This window comes from Myotis myotis, unplaced genomic scaffold (assembly GCF_014108235.1).
Source record: "Myotis myotis isolate mMyoMyo1 unplaced genomic scaffold, mMyoMyo1.p scaffold_m19_p_7, whole genome shotgun sequence".
In the NCBI taxonomy this organism is placed as follows: Eukaryota; Metazoa; Chordata; class Mammalia; order Chiroptera; family Vespertilionidae; genus Myotis; species Myotis myotis.
The window spans coordinates 48,648,189-48,671,651 of NW_023416379.1; positions in this window are offsets into that span (position 1 = coordinate 48,648,189).

The following is a 23,463-nucleotide window of genomic DNA, read 5'->3' on the forward strand; positions in this document are numbered from 1 at the left end:
GTTGGGATTAGTGGCGGTTCTATAGGAGTATTCTCCGCATATAAAAAGTCTCTTCCCCTCTTCCACTTCATCCTCTCTTTTCGCTCTTTTTTTTTTTCCTTTTCTTTTCTTGCTTTTATAGTCTCCCCTCCTTTTTCCAAATTTCATTTTTGCACTCCTTTTTTTCTTCCCTACTTTTCTTTTCTTTTTTCTCTTTTATCTTTTTCTCTTCCTTCTTCCTTAATCCCTAATTCTCTTAATTCGGGTGGTCACCTTTATTTGGGGTTATTAATATCATGAATATATTTGCGTTTAGTGCCTGGTACGTGGTGCCTTGTTGTGTTGTATTTTGTGCCTTTAAATCAACGCAGCAGATCCAAGCAACAGCAGCCTCCTGAGCACCACACCCTCTGCTGAGGAACAGCAGCTGTACGTGAAGCCTTCCCCCACCAGCCAGAAGAGCCACCACAGCTGTGAACAGCACCCACCAGAGAAGCTGCTGCCAACTGATGAGCAGCAGCTACCACAACCGCCCGAAGAACAAACACCAACCAAGGAGTCACTGCCACCCAGGGAGCAGCCACTGCATGACTCAACGTCTAGATATGTCAGTGAGATCAAACATGGGTAGACAAAGAAACCCCCAAAAGAAAGAGAAGGAGGACTCTCCAGAAAAGCAGCTAAGTAATACAGAGGCATGCAACATGACAGAAAAAGAATTCAGAATAAGGGTCCTAGAGTGCATAAACCGGATGGAGGAAAAAATCAACAACTTCTACAAGAAGCAAGAAGAAACAGATGAAAAAGTCAACTATCTATGCAAGAAGCAAGAAGAAACAGATGAAAAAATCAATAACGTATGGAAGAAGCTAGAAGAAACAGATGAAAAAATCAACAACTTAAGTAAGACCCAAGAAGAAATGAAGAGTGATATAGCTGCAATAAAAAACACCATTGGAAGTATCAACAGTAGACTAGGAGAAGCGGAGGACCGAATTAGTAAATTAGAAGACAAGGAAGCAAAACACACCCAAAATGTACTGCAACTGGAGAAAAAAATTAAAAGACAGGAGGAGAGCTTAAGGGAGCTTTGGGACAACATGAAACGAAACAACATATGAATAATAGGGGTGCCAGAACAACAGAAAGATGAACAAGGATTAGAAAACCTATTCAAAGAAATAATATCAGAAAACTTCCCTGAGGTGGGGAAGAAAAAAGTCACACAAGCTCAGAGAGTCCCAAACAAGGTGAACCCGAAAAGACCCTGACCAAGACACATCATAATTACCATGGCAAATGTTCAGGACAAAGAGAGAATCTTACAGGCTGCAAGAGAGAGATGGAGAGTTACATACAAGGGATCTCCCATTAGATTATCAAATGATTTCCCAACAGAAACACATCAGGCCAGAAAAGGATGAATGGAAATTTACAAAGTGATGCAAAGCAAAGGACTGAATCCAAGAATACTCTATCCAGCAAGGCTATCATTCAAACTTGAAGGGGAAATAAGAAGCTTCACAGACAACAAAAGGCTAAGGGAGTTTATCACCACCAAGCTAGCACTGCAAGGAATGCTAAAGGGACTGGTATAAAAAGAAGAAATAAAAAGCTCAGAAAGAAAACAGCCACACACACAAAAAATGGCTACAAACAAGTACCTTACAATAATAACTTTAAACGTAAACGGACTAAATGCTCCAAACAAAAGACATCGAGTGGCTGAGTGGATAAAAAAACATAACCCATGCATCTGCTGTCTACAAGAAACCCACCTCATTAGAAAGGACTCACACAGACTGAAAGTGAAAGGATGGAAAAATATCTTTCAGGCAAATGGAAAGGAAAAGAAAGCTGGGGTAGCAATACTTATATCAGACAAAATAGACCTCAAAGTGAAGGCCATAACAAGAGATAAGGAAGGCCACTTCATAATACTAAAGGGATCAATACAAGAAGAAGATATAACCCTGGTAAACATATATGCACCCAATGCAGGAGCACCCAAATTCATAAAAAAACTCCTGGAAGATATCAAAGGAGAGATCAACAACAATACAATCATAGTAGGGGACTTTAAATAATAACACCACTGACAGCACTGGATAAGTCCTCTAGACATACAATCAGCAAAGATACAGCAATCCTAAATGACTCACTAGATCAGATGGACTTAATAGACATCTTCAGAACACTTCACTCCAAAGCCAGGGAATATACATTCTACTCATGTGCTCATAAGACATATTCAAAAATAGACCATATATTGGGTCACAAGCAAAGTATCCCCAAATTCAAGAAGATTGAAATCATAAAAAGCATCCTTGCAGACCACGATGGCATAATATTAGAAATAAACTACAATAAAAACAACCCAAAATACTCAAACTCCTGGAAGCTGAATAGCATGTTATTAAATATTGATTGGGTTACCAATGAGATCAAAGAAGAAATTAAAAACATCCTGGAAACTAATGACAATGAAAACACAACAATCCAAAACCTATGGGACACAATGAAAGCAGTCCTGAGAGGGAAGTTTATAGCTCTACAGGCCTATCTGAAAAAACAAGAAAAAATGGTAGTAAATCATCTAACTCTACAACTCAAAGAATTAGAAAGAGAGCAACAAGAAAACCCCAGAGTGAGCAGAAGGAAGGAGATAATAAAGGTTAGAGCAGAAATAAATGACATAGAGACCAAAAAAAACAATACAGAAAATCAATGAAACCAAGAGCTGGTTCTTTGAAAGGATAAACAAGATGGACAAACCTCTAGCCAGACTCACCAAGAAGCAAAGAGAGAGGACCCAAATAAACAAAATCAGAAACAATAGAGGTGAAATAACAACAGACCCCACAGAAATACAAATGATTGTTAAAAAATACTATGGACAGCTCTACTCCAACAAACTAGACAACCTGGAGGAAATGGACAAATTCCTAGAAAAATACAACATTCCAAAAATCAATCAGGAAGAATCTAAAAATCTCAACAGGCCAATAACTATGGAAGAAATTGAAGCAGTCATCAAAAAGCTTCCAGCAAACAAAAGCCCAGGACCAGACGGCTTCACAGGGGAGTTTTACCAAACATTCAAGGAAGAACTAAAACCTATCCTCCTCAGACTACTACAAAAAATTCAAGAGGAAGGAACACTTCCAAGCTCATTCTATGAAGCCAGCATCACCCTAATACCAAAACCAGGTAAAGACAACACAATGAAAGAGAATTACAGGCCAATATCCCTCATGAACATAGATGCCAAAATCCTCAACAAAATCTTAGCAAATCGGATCCTGCAGTACATCAGAAAGATCATACACCATGACCAAGTAGGATCTATCCCAGGGATGCAAGGATGGTACAATATCCGCAAATCAATAAACGTGATACATCACATAACAAATTGAAAGAAAAAAACCACATGGTCATATCAATTGATGCAGAAAAAGCATTTGACAAAATTCAACACCCATTTTTGATAAAAACTCTCTCAGTAAGGCGGGAGTAGAAGGATTATACCTCAACATAATGAAAGCCATATATGACAGGCCCACAGCCAACATCATACTCAATGGACAAAAACTAACACCATTTCCCCTAAGAACAGGAACAAGACAGGGATGCCCCCTCTCACCACTCCTGTTCAATATAGTACTGGAAGTGTTAGCCATAGCAATTAGGCAAGAAGAAGAAATAAAAGGCATCCAAATTGGAAAAGAGGAAGTAAAACTGTCCTTATTTGCAGACGACATGATATTATACATACAAAACCCTAGAGACTCCATCAAAAAGCTACTGGACTTAATACATGAATTTGGCAATGTAGCAGGATACAAAATTAACCCCAAGAAATCTGAGGCATTTCTATACACCAATAGTGAACTTTCAGAAAGAGAGATTATAAAAACAATCCCATTTACCATCGCACCAAAAATATTAAGCTACCTAGGAATAAACTTAACTAAAGAGGTAAAAGACCTCTACTCAGAAAACTACAGGATGTTGAAAAAAGATATAGAGGAAGACATAAACAGATGGAAGAACATACCGTGTTCATGGATTGGTAGAATCAACATCATTAAAATGTCCATACTACCCAAAGCAATCTATAAATTTGACGCACTTCCCATTAAAATACCAATGGCATATTTCACAGACCTAGAACGAACTCTCCAAAAATTCATCTGGAATAAAAAAAGACCCCGAATAGCTGCAGCAATCCTGAAAAAGAACAAAGCAGGTGGGATCTCAATACCAGATACTTGATTTGTAATACAATCAAGATGTATTACAAAGCCACTGTTCTCAAACTGCCTGGTACTGGCACAAGAACAGGCATATAGATCAATGGAATAGAATAGAGAGCCCAGAAATCGGCCCGAACCAATATGCTCAATTAATATTTGACAAAGGAGGCAAGAACATACAATGGAGCCAAGATAGTCTCTTCAATAAATGGTGTTGGGAAAATTGGACAGATATATGCAAGAAAATGAAACTAGACCACCAACTTACACCATACACAAAAATAAACTCAAAATGGATAAAGGACTTAAATGTATGACAGGAAACCATAAAAATTCTAGAAGACTCCAAAGGCAACAAAATCTCAGACATATGCCGAAGCAATTTCTTCACTGATACAGCTCCTAGGGCACTTGAAACTAAAGAGAAAATGAACAAATGGGACTACACCAAAATAAAAAGCTTTTGCACAGCAAAAGAAACCATCAACAAAACAACAAGAAAACCCACTGTGTGGGAAAACATATTTGCCAATGTTATATCTGATAAGGGCCTAATCTCCAAAATTTATAGGGAACTCATACAACTTAACAAAAGGAAGATAAACAATCCAATCAAAAAATGGGCAAAGGACCTAAATAGACACCTTTCAAAAGAGGACATTCAGAAAGCCAAGAGACATATGAAAACATGCTCAAAGTCACTAATCATCCGAGAGATGCAAATCAAAACACCAATGAGGTACCATCTCACACCTGTCAGACTGGCTATCATCAACAAATCAACAAACGGCAAGTGCTGGAGAGGATGTGGAGAAAAAGGAACACTTGTGCACTGCTGGTGGGAATGCAGACTGGTGCAGCCACTATGGAAGACAGTACGGAGTTTCCTCAAAAAACTGAAAATGGAACTCCCATTTGACCCTGTGATCCCACTTCTAGGAATATATCCCAAGAAACCAGAAACACCAATCAGAAAGGATATATGCACCCCTATGTTCATAGCAGCACAATTCACCATAGCTAAGATCTGGAAACAGCCTAAGTGCCCATCAGTAGATGAATGGATTAGAAAACTGTGGTACATCTACACGATGGAATACTATGCTGCTGTAAAAAGGAAGGAACTCTTACCATTTGCAACGGCATGGATGGACCTGGAGAGCATTATGCTAAGTGAAATAAGCCAGTCAATGAAGGAAAAATACCACATGATCTCACTCATTCATGGATAATAGAGACCATTATAAACTTTTGAACAATAATAGATACAGAGGCAGAGCTGCCTCAAACAGATTGTCAAACTGCAGCGGGAAGTCCGGGGAGGGTTGGGGGACAGGAGGTAGGGGGGTAAGAGATCAACCAAAGGATTTGTATGCATGCATATAAGCATAACCAATGGACATAAGACACTGGGGGATAGGGGAGACTAGGGGACTGTCTAGGGCGGGGGGGAGGAATGGGCACATATGTAATACCCTTTTTATTACTTTAAGCAATAAAAAAAAATGAATGCAAATGCAAAAAACCTACAGAAAAACTTTATTGTTGCAATCATTAAAATAGAAATAAAATTGTTAAAATGTATATATAACTGTGTGTATGTACACATGTATTATGTCTGTCTATATCTGTGCATTAAAACTCAAATCACATGTTTGTATATATTTTTCGATTATTAGGTTTGATCTAGTAATGTGTTTAACCACATTTTTTAACCTATGCTTTTTATATTTGTCATTGAACATTTTAAGACCAAATAAAAGTTTGCAGGCACTATGTTTGCTATCCTGTTTATAGTGATTAAATATGGATTGGATTTCACAAGGAGTTATATAAAACTGAAAGAAAAAATCAAAATGTCAGAGGTAAAATGAGCATGTAACAAAAAATTTTAGAACATAAGCATGCCATGTTTGGAGATACTGTCCGTTATTATAAAGATAAATATTATACTTAGAAACCATTTTCGTGAGCCTCATCTCATAGTTTGTGGCACAGATATTCTTAAGGAGAAATCAAATCCTTATGTCACATTGTACTAGTGGCACTAAATAATGGTTTATTTAAAAAAAGGAGTTAAAATAAAAAATTTTAAAGACAATACTGAAGGGAGAGCCTTTCTTTTCCTTCCCTCTTACGCGTGCATCTTTACTTTTCTCTCCTAAACTCTCCAGGTCTCCAGGGGAGCAGCAGACAGCAGAAGCCCATGTTAGTCCAATCCCCCGAACCTGTCTCCAATGCCCCTTTTCTGACTTTTCAGTGAGCCAGCAGAAGCTCCGTCTCAGCTGACTTCTTTTCTGTGGAGTTTGTAGAGAGCCAAAGTAGCCCCACCTAGGCTCTCTCCTGTTGCTTCTTCTGTCCTAAGCCCTTCCTTGTTTCACTGTCCCCTGCTTTACTAAAGGTTCTGTACAGATACATATCAATCTGTCCCTGTGGTTGGGAGTGTAAGGATTTATTTAAAAGTGGCGGCACAAGCAAATTCCTTGAGATTGTGAAATGGCTCTTTATCTTGTGGTGATAGTTACATACCGCTGTGTATTCATCAAAACTCATTAAAAGAGTATTCCAAAAATAGTGCATTTCAGTGGGTGTAGATAGATAGATAGATAGATAGATAGATAGATAGATAGATGATAAATAGACAGACAGATAAAAATAATCCTGATGTTAAGGCAATGATCAGATATAGTCTTCTTCCTTATTTGCAATATCTAAAATGCAAATTACATTGTTTTGATAATATGAATTGTAATTGAGGGTGAATAGTATAACTATGGAGTGAGTTCAGGTTTGAGAACAGAAAATGAAATTTCTATTAAGAATTATAGATGTGTAACTTTGAGAAAGTAATGACCTTGTTAACATAAGTATTCAAGTTAAAGTTAGTAATTCCTACTATCAGGATCTCTTAAAAACCTTATTTTGCAATAATTTAATTACTTTATTAGATTTTTAATAATAATAATACCCATGTAACCATTATTTTAAATTGATGTTAACATCTTCATTTTAAACATGAGTCACAATTAAGCATCTTTTTTTGCAAAGAATGAAAAATTGCAGTTATTAGTACATTACAGTGCAAGCTCTAGCAATATTCTCAATATAGGCAGAAAATAACCTAGCACCATTTTATAGCTATAACGTACATGTGATAGCTTTTACTTATGATATTCAAATACCCATACAGACTTAATGGATATTGTGTGTTTGTGTGTGTGTGTGTGTGTGTGTGTGTGTGTGTGTGTTTTAAAATATATTTTATTAATTTTTTACAGAGAGGAAGGGAGAGGGAATAGAGAGTTAGAAAGATCGATGAGAGAGAAACATCAATCAGCTGCCACCTGCACACCTGCTACTGGGGATGTGCCCGCAACTAAGGTACATGCCCTTAACCGGAATCAAACCTGGGACCCCTCAGTCCGCAGGCCGACGCTCTATCCACTGAGCCAAACAGGTCAGGGCATGTGTGTGTGTTTTTTTAGTGCAACAATCCATGTCAACTAATTTGAAATATTTAATTCTTCTACAGAAAAATAATCAGTTTTATTATCTTTGGGCTGTTACTATTTTTATCTAGTCAATTTTATTGCTAATTTCTAAAATACATTTTTGCCAAATATCTTTTTTAATTAAAACAACAGAAATAATGGCTTTTGATGAATCTGAAGTTATAGAAAATGTATATCCACCAATTGTTTGTCATTTGTCTTTAAAAATTTACTCCTTGAATGACATTTATAACATTGTAAATGAAAGTGTCTGTCCTTATTTAAAAGTGCACTCTATCCCTAACTTTTCCCTTGAAATATTAGCACAAACTATTTCTTTCCACCTGTTGTCCCTCTTATGCTCTATCATTTGGGATACATGCTACTTAAAATAAAAATATCTGTGGGTTTTTCTAGATAGTGATTTACTTTCTCTTACCTGAAAGGTTTGAAGGGTGAAGCCCCAGGATGTTATAGAGGTTCCATGGATATCAGAGATTCACAGTCTTCCTGTTCTTTAACCCCTTCTCTGCCTTCTTAGTGAGTAGATTTCATCCTCTGTTTCAAATCCCTATTTCATGGGTAAGAAAAAGATTATAGGTGAAGGTCAGAATACACATTGTCCAGCTTTGACAACCCCTTTAAGATGACTTTTTAAAGCTCTATTCAGTCTTTCTTTCATTTCTTTTGTTATCTTAGGAGGAAAGGAAGATGTAAACTATCATTTATTAACTGTGCTAACACTGATGTTTCATTAGTCACATTCATCCCTCCCAATAAGACAATCACAGAGAGAGAAAGTGAACTTTCCAGTCACAGCATCATTTTATATTTCTTAAAGTGTATGTTCTCTGAAACTTCGGCTTTGAGAATGGTTGGTAAACCTGCTTAATAACTGAACATAAGCAAACAATAAATAAAAATGACAAATGCTCAATGAAGTAATATTTATTCTAGTTTTAAAGCCTCTAATATTTATCAATTATATTGCCTTTATGTAGCTATGGGTATTGTGATTCCACAACTTCACTAAATGCAGTTAAAATATGATGGATTATATATTTTTTAAGAAAAATGTATTTCCAGGTTGCTAAGTGTTTAAACATAATCAACAGAACATCTTGTCGTGTGTTAATTACAATGAATAAACCACACAGCAGTCAAGATAAGCATATCTTGTTCTCAAAACAAGAATCACTCTAATTTCATTCTTTAAAAAAAAAAAATTCAGTTATAAAAGTGGCTCACATTTAAGCAGCAGATTAAAAACAAAGACATAATATTCCTCTCCAACCCATTAATCTAACCTACATAATAATTCTAAGTAATAACATATTAATGTTTTCTAATAATTCAAAATCAGAGAACAGTCAAATGCTTGCAGTTCTGTAAGCATTTACTGTGCTGACCTGACATGAGAGAGCTTTTCAATGATGAATGCCTAGTGACAGGCTAGAGGCTCATTAAAAGAACATCCTCATTCTTTAAACTGTGTTTTCTCATTTTCAGAGGAAATCATCAATATCATGTTATTCTTAATATTCTGTTTCCCAGGACACATGTGAGTTTCTTTAGCTATCGCTTTTCAAATAGGGTTGTAAGAATTAGCATTATTGTGCTGGCTATTATGTATATGCTTCAGTTTGTCAGTTTTTTGGTCAATTTTGTCACCTAAAACAAAGTGTCACACTTTGGGTGTTGGATATTTTTACAAGTGGAAATCACCTCAAATATCAATGGAATGGAAGTATTGTCCATGATTGAAACACTGTTTAAACACTTATCTTCGAGTCATTTATTTGGAAGCCACAACTATTCACAGGAGAGACAAAAACCAACATGCCTCTCTAGGTTTGTGAGGGCAGCCGGGAATCCTGGCAGTTACTCGGAGCAGATGGTGTAGGCCAGGCCTTGGCAGAGTCAGATCCCAAGACAGTTGGGTTTAAGAATGTAGAGATGGACCATTCACAAATCAAGCAGAGGCTGGCCAGCTAAATGTATCAAAATGAATACAGACAATGGGGACATTACAGCTAGTTCTGTGTGAACTGCTATTATTGGGTTGCTTCACTCTCAAGAATTCTCTGCATTTAAGACAAGGAAATTCTTGTCTCTACCTCTTAGAAAGGGTAGACTTAAAGAGATCTTAATATTACAGTGAAGTTGAATTCTTCTCCTCCAGAGAGAAAGTAAGTTATTTGCGTAGGCATTTATCTCCACTTTTTCATATTACATACTATAATACGAATCTTTTTTCCCTGATAGTGTAAATTTGACAAAATACTAAATGTGATTCTTATCTTTTAGGCTCATATTTTAACCTAAATGGCCCTTAAATCAAAGCAGCTATCCTATCTAATAAAGAGGGAATATGCTAATTGACCCTCACACCCTCGCAAAGATGGCGGTGCCCACAGTCAATAAAGAGGGGATATGATAATTGACTTCCCCGCCCTCAAATATGGTGGCACCCACAGCCAATAAGGAGGAAATATGCTAATTGACCACCACATCCTCAAAGATTGTGGTGCCCACAGCCACAAGATGGCTGGCAGGGGAGTGTAGTTGGGGGTGACCAAGCCTACAGGGGAGGGCAGTTGGGGAGGTCCAGGCAGGCAGGGGAGGGCAGTTGGGGGTGATCGGGCCAGCAGAGGTGCAGTTAGGCGTCAATCAGGCTGGCAGGGGAGTGATTAGGGGGTGATAAGGCTGGCAGGCAGAAGCAGTTAGGGGCAATCAGGCAGGCAGGTAGGCAGGCAAGCGGTTGGGAGCCAGCAGTCCCTGATTGTGAGAGGGATGTCCGACTGCCCTGTGGGATTGGGCCTAAACCGGCAGTCAGACATCCCCTGAGGGGTTCCAGATTGAAGAGGGTGCAGGTTGGGCTGAGGGATAACCCCCTCCCCAAGTGCATGAATTTCATGCACCGGGCCTCTAGTAGCATATAATATTTAACTAACTAAATAATAATCTGTTTTATTTTTATTTTTTTAAAATATATTTTATTGATTTTTTACAGAGAGGAGGGGAGAGGGATAGAGAGTTAGAAACATTGATGAGAGAGAAACATTGATCAGCTGCGTCTTGCACACTTCCCACTGGGGGTGTGCCCGCAACTAAGGTACATGCCCTTGACCGGAATCAAACCCGGGACCCTTCAGTCCACAGGCCAACGCTCTATCCACTGAGCCAAACCAGTTAGGGCAATGATCTGTTTTAGACAAGAAATAAAACCAGCTGGGTTGGACTTATTGTGGGATGGATTTATTGTAGTTTAAGGTCATGGATTCATAAAGTATTTTCAAAAATAAGTTTCCTTATATGAGATTTTCTTCTATACTGAATTAAGAATCTATAACTCTCTCCCTAGATTTTAATACTATAGGGTATTCAAGGAAAATAAACATAAATAAATAGCCAGTCTGAAATTATGTTTTTTGTTTTTTTTTTCTGATCTCTAAATAAAATTCAGTGGGGAAAATAAGTATAGGAGATAAATACATGTCTTATCAACAAGATTAACTAAAACTTCTTAGAGGCCCTAGAGATTTTTGACAGCATCCTTATCATTGACAAAGGGCTGTATTAAATGCCACATACTAAAATAAAATAGAAGTTACATAATGTAGAAAATGTGGGTCAAGTTTTTAACACTTAATTTAGAAAATTCAGTTGTTCATTTAATTATTTTATTCCAATAACCTCTACTTGATTGAGCATATACTATGCATCATATACTGTTATTTTTTAATTATTTATTTTTTCCATCACCATTTATCCCCTCTATGTCCTCTTCCATTGCCACCGAACCTCCTTCCCCCATACCCCCCCAATTCACCACACTATTGTCCATGAGTTCTCTCTCACTTTTTTTTTCTAAATATCTCCACCCTCACCCTCACTAATACCCTGCTCCCCAACAGAGCTGTCCTCTTGCTTTCTATCTAGGAGTCTGTGTCTATTTTGCTTGGTTGTTCAGTTTGTTCATTAAATTAAACATATGAGTGAAATTATATGGTACTTGTATTTCTCTGACTGGCTTATTTCACTTAGCATAATGTTCCCCAGGACAATCCATGAAGACCTGTACTCAGAAAATTATAAGACATTGAAGAAAGAAATTTAGGAAAATACAAATAAGTAGAAGCATATACCATGTACATGAATACAAAGAATTAACATTATTAAAATGTTCATACTATGCTAAGCAATCTACACATTCAACGCAATTCCTACCAAGATACCAATGACATATTTCATAGAACTAGAACAAAGGTTTCAAAAATTTATATGGAACCACAAAAGCAATAGCAATAGCAATACTGAGAAAGAACAAAGTTGGAGGAATCACACTATGTGATATCAAACTACTACAAGGCCATAGTAATCAGAACAGCATGGTATTGGCATAAAAACAGACATATAGAACAATGGAACAGACTAGAGAGCCCAGAAATAAATCCATGCCTTATAGTCAATTAATATTTGACAAAGAAGGTACAAACATACAATGGACTAAATATAGTCTATTCATGCACTGTTCTTGACATCTTCAGAACAGCAATGAATTAAATAGCTAAAGGTGCTAACGTTAAAAGACTCTTACATTCTATTTTAGAAATTCAGACAACAAATTCAACTAAATCAAGAGAAATAAATAAACGAATTTTATCTGAACAAAATAGGAGTGAGTCAGGGAAGGTGTTATCCAAGGAGATAAACTTAGGGTTTACACATGAGGCATAAGTGGCAAGTGAACTGCATACTTATTTGGTCTCTGTAAATAGCATATTATGAGTTATAAATGATGGAGAGCCCAGAAATCGGCCCGAACCAATATGCTCAATTAATATTTGACAAAGGAGGCAAGAACATACAATGGAGCCAAGATAGTCTCTTCAATAAATGGTGTTGGGAAAATTGGACAGATATATGCAAGAAAATGAAACTAGACCACCAACTTACACCATACACAAAAATAAACTCAAAATGGATAAAGGACTTAAATGTACGACAGGAAACCATAAAAATTCTAGAAGAATCCAAAGGCAACAAAATCTCAGACATATGCCGAAGCAATTTCTTCACTGATACAGCTCCTAGGGCACTTGAAACTAAAGAGAAAATGAACAAATGAGACTACATCAAAATAAAAAGCTTCTGCACAGCAAAAGAAACCATCAACAAAACAACGAGAAAACCCACTGTGTGGGAAAACATATTTGCCAACCTCATATCTGATAAGGGCCTAATCTCCAAAATTTATAGGGAACTCATACAACTTAACAAAAGGAAGATAAACAATCCAATCAAAAAATGGGCAAAGGACCTAAATAGACACCTTTCAAAAGAGGACATTCAGAAAGCCAAGAGACATATGAAAACATGCTCAAAGTCACTAATCATCTGAGAGATGCAAATCAAAACAACAATGAGGTACCATCTCACACCTGTCAGACTGGCTATCATCAACAAATCAGCAAACGACAAGTGCTGGAGAGGATGTGGAGAAAAAGGAACACTTGTGCACTGCTGGTGGGAATGCAGACTGGTGCAGCCACTATGGAAGACAGTATGGAGTTTCCTCAAAAAACTGAAAATGGAACTCCCATTTGACCCTGTGATCCCTCTTCTAGGAATATATCCCAAGAAACCAGAAACACCAATCAGAAAGGATATATGCACCCCTATGTTCATAGCAGCACAATTCACCATAGCTAAGATCTGGAAAGAGCCTAAGTGCCCATCAGTAGATGAAAGGATTAGAAAACTGTGGTACATCTACACGATGGAATACTATGCTGCTCTAAAAAGGAAGGAACTCTTACCATTTGCAACGTCATGGATGGAACTGGAGAGCATTATGCTAAGTGAAATAAGCCAGTCAATGAAGGAAAAATACCACATGATCTCACTCATTCATGGATAATAGAGACCATTATAAACTTTTGAACAATAGATACAGAGGCAGAGCTGCCTCAAACAGATTGTCAAACTGCAGTGGGAAGGCCGGGGAGGGTTGGGGGGCAAGAAGGAGGCGGGTAAGAGATCAACCAAAGGACTTGTATGCATGCATATAAGCATAACCAATGGACATAAGACACTGGGGGATAGGGGAGGCTAGGGGACTGTCTAGGGCGGGGGGGGGGGGGGGGAAGGACACATATGTAATACCCTCTGTAATACTTTAAGCAATAAAAAATAAATAAATAAAAAAATCAACTTGTTAAAATTAAAGCTCAAATACAAATATATTTAGTATATTCATATATGAATAAAAACTAATATGACAATAAAAGTATTGATAAATACACAAATACTTGACATTTTATCATTAATGAAGAGGGATACTTACAAAAACTGTCAATACAAATCATTTTTGAACAGTTCCTAAAATGCTACTGGATTTCCCTCCACCATAAAAGTAAAATAATAACATTCCTTAAAAACGCACTCAACAAATATAATTGATCAAAAACTCAAGAATTATTTTGTCTTTGATTATTTTGTTCTAAAGAAGAATACATTTGATCATGTGACAACTTGTTCAATTTTGTGTGAAATAAGTAACAATGTAGACAGTACATCCTAATTTGGAGAAAAATAACTGATGGTGTTCCCACATTCAAACATAGCTTACCTTTACATATGCCTTACATAAATAATTTGAAACAAGAGTAAAACAATTATTTAAAACATCATATCCAGATCTTTTAATTTTGTCTGGAGTATATTAATACATAAAATTCAAGGAAAAAGTCTAATGCATTCTCAGTCACCCTTACTTTTATAAATACTCTTGACTTAATTCATTTTAAAAGAAACCTTATATTAAAACAAAACATATTTGGATAATAATAGAAAACATGAAGCATATATCTCACGGCTATGTCTCGTAACTGGTTTCCTGCTCTTTGCCATGAATGATTCTAACCTTTACCTGAGGCATCATAATCTGTCATCATGGAAATAGTAACATATGCCAGCATCCCGCTGCTTGTGTTCAATTTGCAAACAGTATGTGAAAGTTTGTCAAATTCATGTGTTTTCAGCATGATACTTTGTCACCATCTTACAGGTTAAAATGCCACCACATCTACTGCTGCATTTTTCCCAGCAGAAAACAGGTGTGTATTGATTACACTGTCAGCAGGGACACAACAGTTTTGTCTCTTCCTTACCATGTCATTATAATGTAAAGTAGCAGCTAAAATGTGGCAACAAGCTGATATGCAGTGAACTGGAGGTAAAGCTTCCAGGTGTTTCAGAAGTTCTCAATGTGAATGGGCACAAAGGTTTGATTTTTCTCATTTAATGATAGCATTTTGCTTATTGCCTGTTTTAGGAGAAACTACAGTTTTTACAAGGATATATATTTTATTGAAAAGCAGTGTAATATGTTAGCTGCCGTTGGGGGGCATGGGATTATAGCTAATCTCTTTTTTTCATTATTTATTTATTTTTATTCATAATGTTATTCCTTCCTTAAACATAACAATACACAATATCATATGGAGTGTAAGTACCTCTGAGAGTGTATTCCCGTCTTTCTCACGTCACTGGTGTCATTGCTTTTATTTCACTTATCCATGTGCTACGATGACCCAATATTTTCTTACTATTATTTTATTTGTTTAGTAGTTGTATTATTTTGGTGCCACACCCAAGAACAATGTCAAGTCCCTAGACATGAATATTTTCTTCTATGATTTCTTCTAAAGGTCTTATCATTTTCCTCTTTATTTTAATCTCTAATCCATGACAAGTTTGTTTTTTTTTTGTGTGTGTGTGTGTGTGTCTTTTTTTCATATGATAAGAAAAGATATGGAAAAGGTTTATTTTCCTTTATTTTGCATATTACCTTTTCTAGTGTACTTTGTTCTTTATGTAGATACAAATTTCCATCTGCTAATATTTCTTTGCTTCCTGAGGAAATTTATTCAACAATTTCTTTAGTATAGTTCTGTCGGGGAGGAATTCTTTGTTTTTGTTTTTTTGTTTGTTTATTTTGCTTTTTTATTTCAGAGAAGACGAGAGAGAGAGAGAGAGAGAGAGAGAGAGAGAGAGAGAGAGAGAAAGAGAAAGAGAGAGAGAAACATCAATGATTAGAGAGAATCACTGATTAGCTGCCTCCTGCATGCCCCACACTGAGGATCGAGCCAGCAGCACAAATATATGCCATGATCTGGAATTGAATCATGACTTCTTCACTCATAGGTTGACACTCAACCACCAAACCACGCTGGCCGGGCTTTTCTCTGCCCTTCTTTTTGAAAGATACTTTCATCTGTTTTGGAATTCTGAATAGTCTTCTTTTTTTTTTTTCTTCCTTTTATTGCACTGAAAGAGTGTTCTTGCTTGTTTTCAATTAGCAATCTATTGCCAATCTTATATTTCCCTTTAACGTGTACATAATGTGCCTGCCTTTAAGATTTTTTCCTTTTCCACTGGTTTCAAATGATTTGATTATAATGTGTTCAGAGGTCATTTTCTTCAGGATTCTTCTGTTTGAAAGTTTTGGAGCTATGAATTTATAATATCTTCCTATTTGGAAAACTTTCAGTCGTTATTTCTTTTCATAGTTTTATTCCCAGATCACTTTGAAAACTTCACGAACAGGTATGTTAGCATTCAAAGTTGTACCAAAACTCATAGTCTCTTTTTCATTGCTTCTTATTTTATGTTTTATTTTAGTGGTTTCTATGTTTTATTTTGAAGAGTTTCTACTACTAGATCTTTAGATTATTTAATCTTTTCTTCCTGCAATTTTTAACTAGTGTATTTTTCACCCCTTGTAGTGTAGTAATCTCTAGATGTTCTATTTGGATTATTTCAGACTTCTATATTCCACAGAGCTCTGTGAACATATGGAATATAGTTTTATTGTCTTTTTTAAACATCTGTGTCAAATCTGTGTCAATCCTAGGTATGTTTTGATAGACTGACTCCCCCCCCCCGCCATCCATGGATTATATTTACTTTTTTGCATGCTTGTGTTTTTGTTATTTTTAATTAAATGGCATACATTGTGAATTTTACACTTTTGGGTGCTGAATATTTTGTATTCTCAGATGCAGTTAATTTACTTGAAAGTACTTTAATCCTTTCATGTTTTGCTTTTAAACTTCATCAGATGGCAGCAGTGTCTATTCTAGGATTAAATATTGCCTACTACTGAGGCAGGACCTTTCTGTTTATTTCACCCATACCCCATGAATTATAAAATTTGCTTCTAATCTGCCTGGTGGGAACAGACTCTATTCTTAGCTCTTTTACAAGTGTTGGGCTCTGTTGTCTCCAATTTTTGAAATGGTTATTTCCCTAGCCATGGGCAGTTTCATCACATGCATGTCCTAATCAATATTCTTCAGAACACTCAGGAGGGTTGCTCTGTAGCTCTCTGAGGTTCTTTCTTGCAAAGCTGTGTCCTGCTTTATTTGTTTGCCTCTTAGAGTTCTCTGAACTTCTGGAAACTGTGGATTGTTTTTTTTTTTTATTAGTATTAGAATATTTTCAGCTATTTCCCCTGACTCATTCTATTCTCTTTTCTTTCCAGGATTCCAATTACTTCTATATTAGGCTACTTAATATTGCCTTACTAGTATATCTTCTTGATGCTTTTATAATGATAATGATTGATGATGGTTTTCACTCTTTTTTTTCCTCGTTTTGATTCAGTTTAAGTAATGCCTGTGGATGTATCTTCAAATTTAATGATTTATTCTCAGCTGCATTCTTGCTGCTGGTAACCTGTCATGCACTGTAGGGCGCAGCTATAGGGTTAAGCCTAGGACTGGCCTGTTGGCAAAGCCACAAACAAGTCCCAGCTTAGAGGGCACAGTCCTCTTAGCATAATTAGGCTTGACCTTATGACACTCCCTAGATCCTTCCTAGGTAACTAATGGGCTGTGGGAGATGCAGCAAGTGCAGCCAAAACAAGTGAAACTCACAAGAACATTGTAACTATGGTGACCTCTACCTTGTTTACCTCTGGCTATAAAATAAAGGCTCAGCTTGCCTCTGGGTCTCTCTCTGTGGCCTCAGCCAGGCACAGGAAGAGCCACCTGGACCCAGCTTATTCTCTCTGTATGTCATTTCTCCATCCTTCACCGCCCTCACTCAGGCTTGCCAACCCTTTGCTGAGCTGGCTCAGCCCAATGCACATCTTATATTTTTGTTTCCATCACTTAATTCTTTAGTATATTAACTAAAATTATTTTAATGTTATTGTTTGATAATTAAAAATCTATGTCATAAGTATACATTTCAAATGAATAACATGATATAGTCAGTGTTTCTGATACAACTAATGTGAAAAATTAAACCCTCAAATGTATAGTGCAACAATTTGTGTTCTAAAATGACACTAAGTAGAATTTCTACAATAATGAAAAATTTTACTTTGTGAGTCAGTAGCCACGTATATCTAGATAGCATTTGAAATGTGGCTAGTGCAACTGAGAAACTAAATTTTATTCCACTTTAATTAAATTTAAGTAGCCACATTGAGCTGGTGGTTACCATATTATCATTATTCTAGAATTTATCAAATCAAACATATTCTTTCAATTTTCTATTAAAGGAAATAGTATAATGCAGCATGCATTGTGCCATTATGCACTGGGATATACATAAATAAAATGTTATAAAGCTCTTAATAAACTCATTAGATAAAGGGTCAGTCTAGATGTGTTCATAACTAAGACTTTGTCAAGCATAAGCAATAATCTTTCATGTATATATCAAGAGACATTGATAACTACTGACAAACTATTTTTTCATAATAAAGAAAGACAGATTACACAAAAGTTCAGACAATCAAATACTTTAGTTATCAGTATTATTCCTAGAATAAGGGGTCCCTGGAATCTCTAGGGTATTATGGATTTATTCTCCTATGAAATGAAATATACATACATTTTACAAAGCGTAATTACTTAAAATAAAGGGATACACTTATTTTATCCCTGTACTCCATTTTATCATATTTATAAATATTGTCATAGTCCAATATAAAGAGGTCAAAATTTGAAATTAGAAATGGACATCTTGGCTTATTGTGCACCTGTCTTGAGCATCAATTGTTTGAGTGATATTGTTCTCTTGTGTAAATTGGAGACAATGATCTACCTCACACAATTGCTGATAGTGCAAAGGAACTAGACATATTTCAAGGATTATGATTTCTTCTTTTTTTAGCTCAGAAGAAGCCCCAGAATTCTGAAATTACAACTCAATATAAACACTAACAATAACAAGTGTTTACTTTTATTTGTGTATATTATGTGCATAGTACAAAATATCACATATACATTTTAATTACAAAAACTAACATCTACATGACATTACCTCCAAAATACATGACCAAATCTCACTAAAGTAGCTTCCTTTTTAATCATTTATAGGAGAAAATGTAGGATAGTAAGATATAATTCAGATGGCCATGACCTGAATCTAGTTATCATTTTGCAGGTTTGCCCCATTCACCCCCTACTGTTCCCCTGCATTATTCCAACTAGATGAGGTGGTGTACATACTACTGGTAATTCAGCGAGCTGATAATGGATGCATACCACTTTAACATTACAGCAGGGAGTCCTTGTCTTGCCTTTTCAGTTCATAGCATTGTTACTCAATGTAACACCAATTAACACTTAAGTGATAGAGTTTCAGTTCCTAGGTAAAAACTGGAAATCTGTCTTTCATGCCTCTGAACTGCAGCCTGTGCAGTTATGATATTTAATCAGCTGAAAGCCCAGGGCATGCACTTGTAGTTATGTTATTATTTATAATTGAGTGCAGTACTGCTGCTGTGCCAAACCTTACTGGCATCATTTGTATAGGATTTAATGGTTTCTGGTACAGCTCCTAGCTCCTCACTCACCAGGCTATTCTGCTATAAGGGGCAGAGTATTTTAAATGAATTGTTTGTGACTAAAGTCAATGGGGGTGGGGAAATAGTAGGGGAAATTGAAACAGAATAATTAATTTTCAAACATAGGTGTGATCCTGTTCCAATCCTGGCCACTTTTCAAACTCACAAATATAATGACTCAAAAGGGGATAAATAGTAAAGCCCAGAAGAGGAAAAAGTGTAATAAATCAGATATCCATTTTGAAGTTTAAAAAGACTTTAGAATCTGGTCTAATTTTACACACAGTGCCAATGATATGCAAATGAGGAAAGATATCAGATTCACAAAACATATTCTAGAAACCTAGTTTTCTGAGTGCTAATGTACTAAACATTGGCTATATTCACAACAGGGCTGCTAGACTACTGCTAGCATGGAAATTGGCATCACCGCTATTACAATGTACATTTTACACAATGACAAACAATATTACAATACAATAGTGCCTGAAATAGACCTGCACAAGTTTCTCTCAGGAAACTTGCATGAAATCCTTAGGCTATCATATCTTTATGGAAACACTATAAGATAGTTTTAATTAGACAAATATATAGGCCACTATGTAGGTAAATGCACAATTATAATAATTTTATATGTTTTGTAACTTCTTCCAATATCTTTCCTCTGATTTTTCTATTCAAATCCTCATTTTATTATCCAAATGTGGATCTGATTATTTATTGATGTCTCAAAAAAAGCAAAATTTGTGAAATATCTATGTGCTAAACTGTAGCCAATATTTTAGTGAAGCAGCTTTAAACAAGATAAACTCAGATTTAGCCAAGCAAATTCCACTGTTACAAACACTGCCTTCATGGAGTTTATATTCTACCATAAAAAGCCATATAAGGTCATCATGTCAAACTCATGGCCTGCGGGCCACATATGGTCCACAATGAATATTTTTGTGGCCCAGCTAATATAACGGTATGTAAGAAACATTTTAATAAAAATTTTATATCCTAGTTGGTTTGGCTTGACGGATAGAGTGTCGGCCTGTGGACTGAAGTGTCCCAGGTTTGATTCTAGTCAAGGGCACATGCCTGGGTTGTGGGCTCAATCCCCAGTGTGTGGTATGCAGGAGACAGCCAATCAATGATTCTATCTCTCATCATTGATGCTTCTCTCTCTCTCCCCCTCCCTTCCTCTCTGAAATTAATGAAGATATATTTTTAAAAAATTGTAACTTAATTTTTACAGCATCTCATTGTGCATAATATTCTATAATTATAATAGAGTAATATGCTACTTAGGCCATACAGCCAAATGACCTTCCAGGTGTCATTCCGGACGATCTTCCAGAACGACCAGTGGGCAGAGGATGGGGCCAAAGAGCCTTCTCTGCCAAGCCAGCCACAGCGGTCCCAGCGACCCCCCTTCCACAGTGGTGGCCAGAGATGCTGCAGCATGGGCCCTTCCACAGAGGCGGCCACAGAGGCAGTGGTGCAGGCCCAGCCGGGTGCCATGCCACCACAGAGGCAGAAGGACAGAGGGCGACGCGGTCCTGGAGCCTCCGCAGAAGCTGCACATGGTGCGACTGCGGTGCCTCAAACTCCAGTAGCCCCTCCCCCAGTCGGCCTGGCCCCAGATTGCCCACCCCCCAATGGGTGGGGGTGGGGCCAGCGCTAAGAAGCAGTAAGAGCATGGCTTCTGGTTGAGCCACACTCTTCCCCCCTACCCCTTCCCAGCCAGAAGCTGGGCTCACGGCTGGAGAGGACAGCGGAGGTGGTGTGAGCCTCTCCGTATCCACAGCAGGCGGGTGTTAAGGAGCAAGGGATCCTGGATTGCAGGAGCCCCTGGCTGCAAGAGGGATGTCTGAGTTCCAGCTTAGGCCCGATCTCCGGGGGGTCCGGGACTGTGAGCGGTCACAGGCCAGGCTGAAGGTCCCTCTCCACCCCCCAGTGCACGATTTCGTGCACCGGGCCTCTAGTTATTAATAATGAACTACAAAGTTTGCTAATGACTGATTATTATAATCATCTTGCATTCATTTCCCTTACATGCCTTACTTGCAGGCACACCATTTCTCTTCACTAATACTAGCAGAGAATATTTTAGCAGCCAATTGCCTCCTCATTAGTCTTGGACTGACTTGTTTGGTATGTGCAACAGGAAATATTTCGCTTTCAGGGAACAAGAAAAATAGGTTTATTTGCATTACACTCATTAACTTATGCAGTTATTCAGTGTCTGGTAAGTTAATGTTCAAGAAAAAAAATTTTTATTAAAGTGTTTTATTATTTTATGTTAACGATTACTCATTTATTCCAGACCTTTGTATTCAGCATGTCTCTATCAAAATAAACCTATGTTTTTATGAAAATTGAAGCTTTTGTTTTTTGTGGCCCACATAAATGTAAACCTTGTTTATTTGGCCGGTGTTAGCTTTTGAGTTTAAGGGATATTATCATTCTCCCTTCCAAAGATATGCAAATGCAATAAGGAATCACTAAACTAGAATCAGATTTATTAGTATAAAAATTTACACATAGATTCAGGAAGATGGTGGCGGTATAGGCAGACGCGTCCCAGGTCATGTCCCTGAGCAAATGGAGTGAGCAGCTGAAACTAGTAACATCCACCCCGAATTGACGAAATTCCTCAGCTGGCGAGACGGTTTGCAGCCGGGAAGAACAGAACTCCCCTGGAAAGGTGGTCACCTTTATTTGGGGTTATTAATATCGTGAATATATTTGTGTATAGTGCCTGGTACGTGGTGCCTTGTTGTGTTGTATTTTGTGCCTTTAAATCAACACAGCAGATCCAAGCAACAGCAACCTCCTGAGCACCACACCCTCTGCTGAGGAACAGCAGCTGTACGTGAAACCTCGCCCCACCAGCCAGAAGAGCCACCACAGCTGTGAACAGCACCCACCAGAGGAGCTGCTGCCAACTGAAGAGCAGCTGCTACCGCAACCGCCTGAAGAGCAACCGCAGACCAAGGAGTCACTGCCACCAAGGGAGCAGCCACTGAACGACTCAACATCTAGATATGTCAGTGAGATCAAACATGGGTAGACAAAGAAACCCCCAAAGGAAAGAGAAGGAGGACTCTCCAGAAAAGCAGCTAAGTAATACAGAGGCATGCAACATGACAGAAAAAGAATTCAGAATAAGGGTCCTAGAGTGCATAAACCGGATGGAGGAAAAAATCGACAACCTCTGCAAGAAGCAAGACGAAACAGATGAAAAAATCGATAACATATGGAAGAAGCTAGAAGAAACAGATGAAAAAATCAACAACTTAAGTAAGACCCAAGAAGAAATGAAGAGTGATATAGCTGCAATGAACAACTCCATTGAAAGTATCAACAGTAGACTAGGAGAAGCGGAGGCCCGAATTAGTGATTTAGAAGACAAGGAAGCAAAACACACCCAAAACGTACTGCAATTGGAGAAAAAAATTAAAAGACAGGAGGAGAGCCTAAGGGAGCTTTGGGACAACATGAAACGAAACAACATATGAATAATAGGGGTACCAGAACAACAGAAGGATGAACAAGGATTAGAAAACCTATTAGAAGAAATAATATCAGAAAACTTCCCTGAGGTGGGGAAGAAAAAAGTCACACAAGCCCAGAGAGTCCCAAACAAGGTGAACCCAAAAAGACCCACACCAAGACACATCATAATTACCATGGCAAATGTTCAGGACAAAGAGAGAATCTTACAGGCTGCAAGAGAGAGACGGAAAGTTACATACAAGGGATCTCCCATTAGATTGTCAAATGATTTCTCAACAGAAACACATCAGGCCAGAAAAGAATGGACGGAAATTTACAGAGTGATGCAAAGCAAAGGACTGAATCCAAGAATACTCTATCCAGC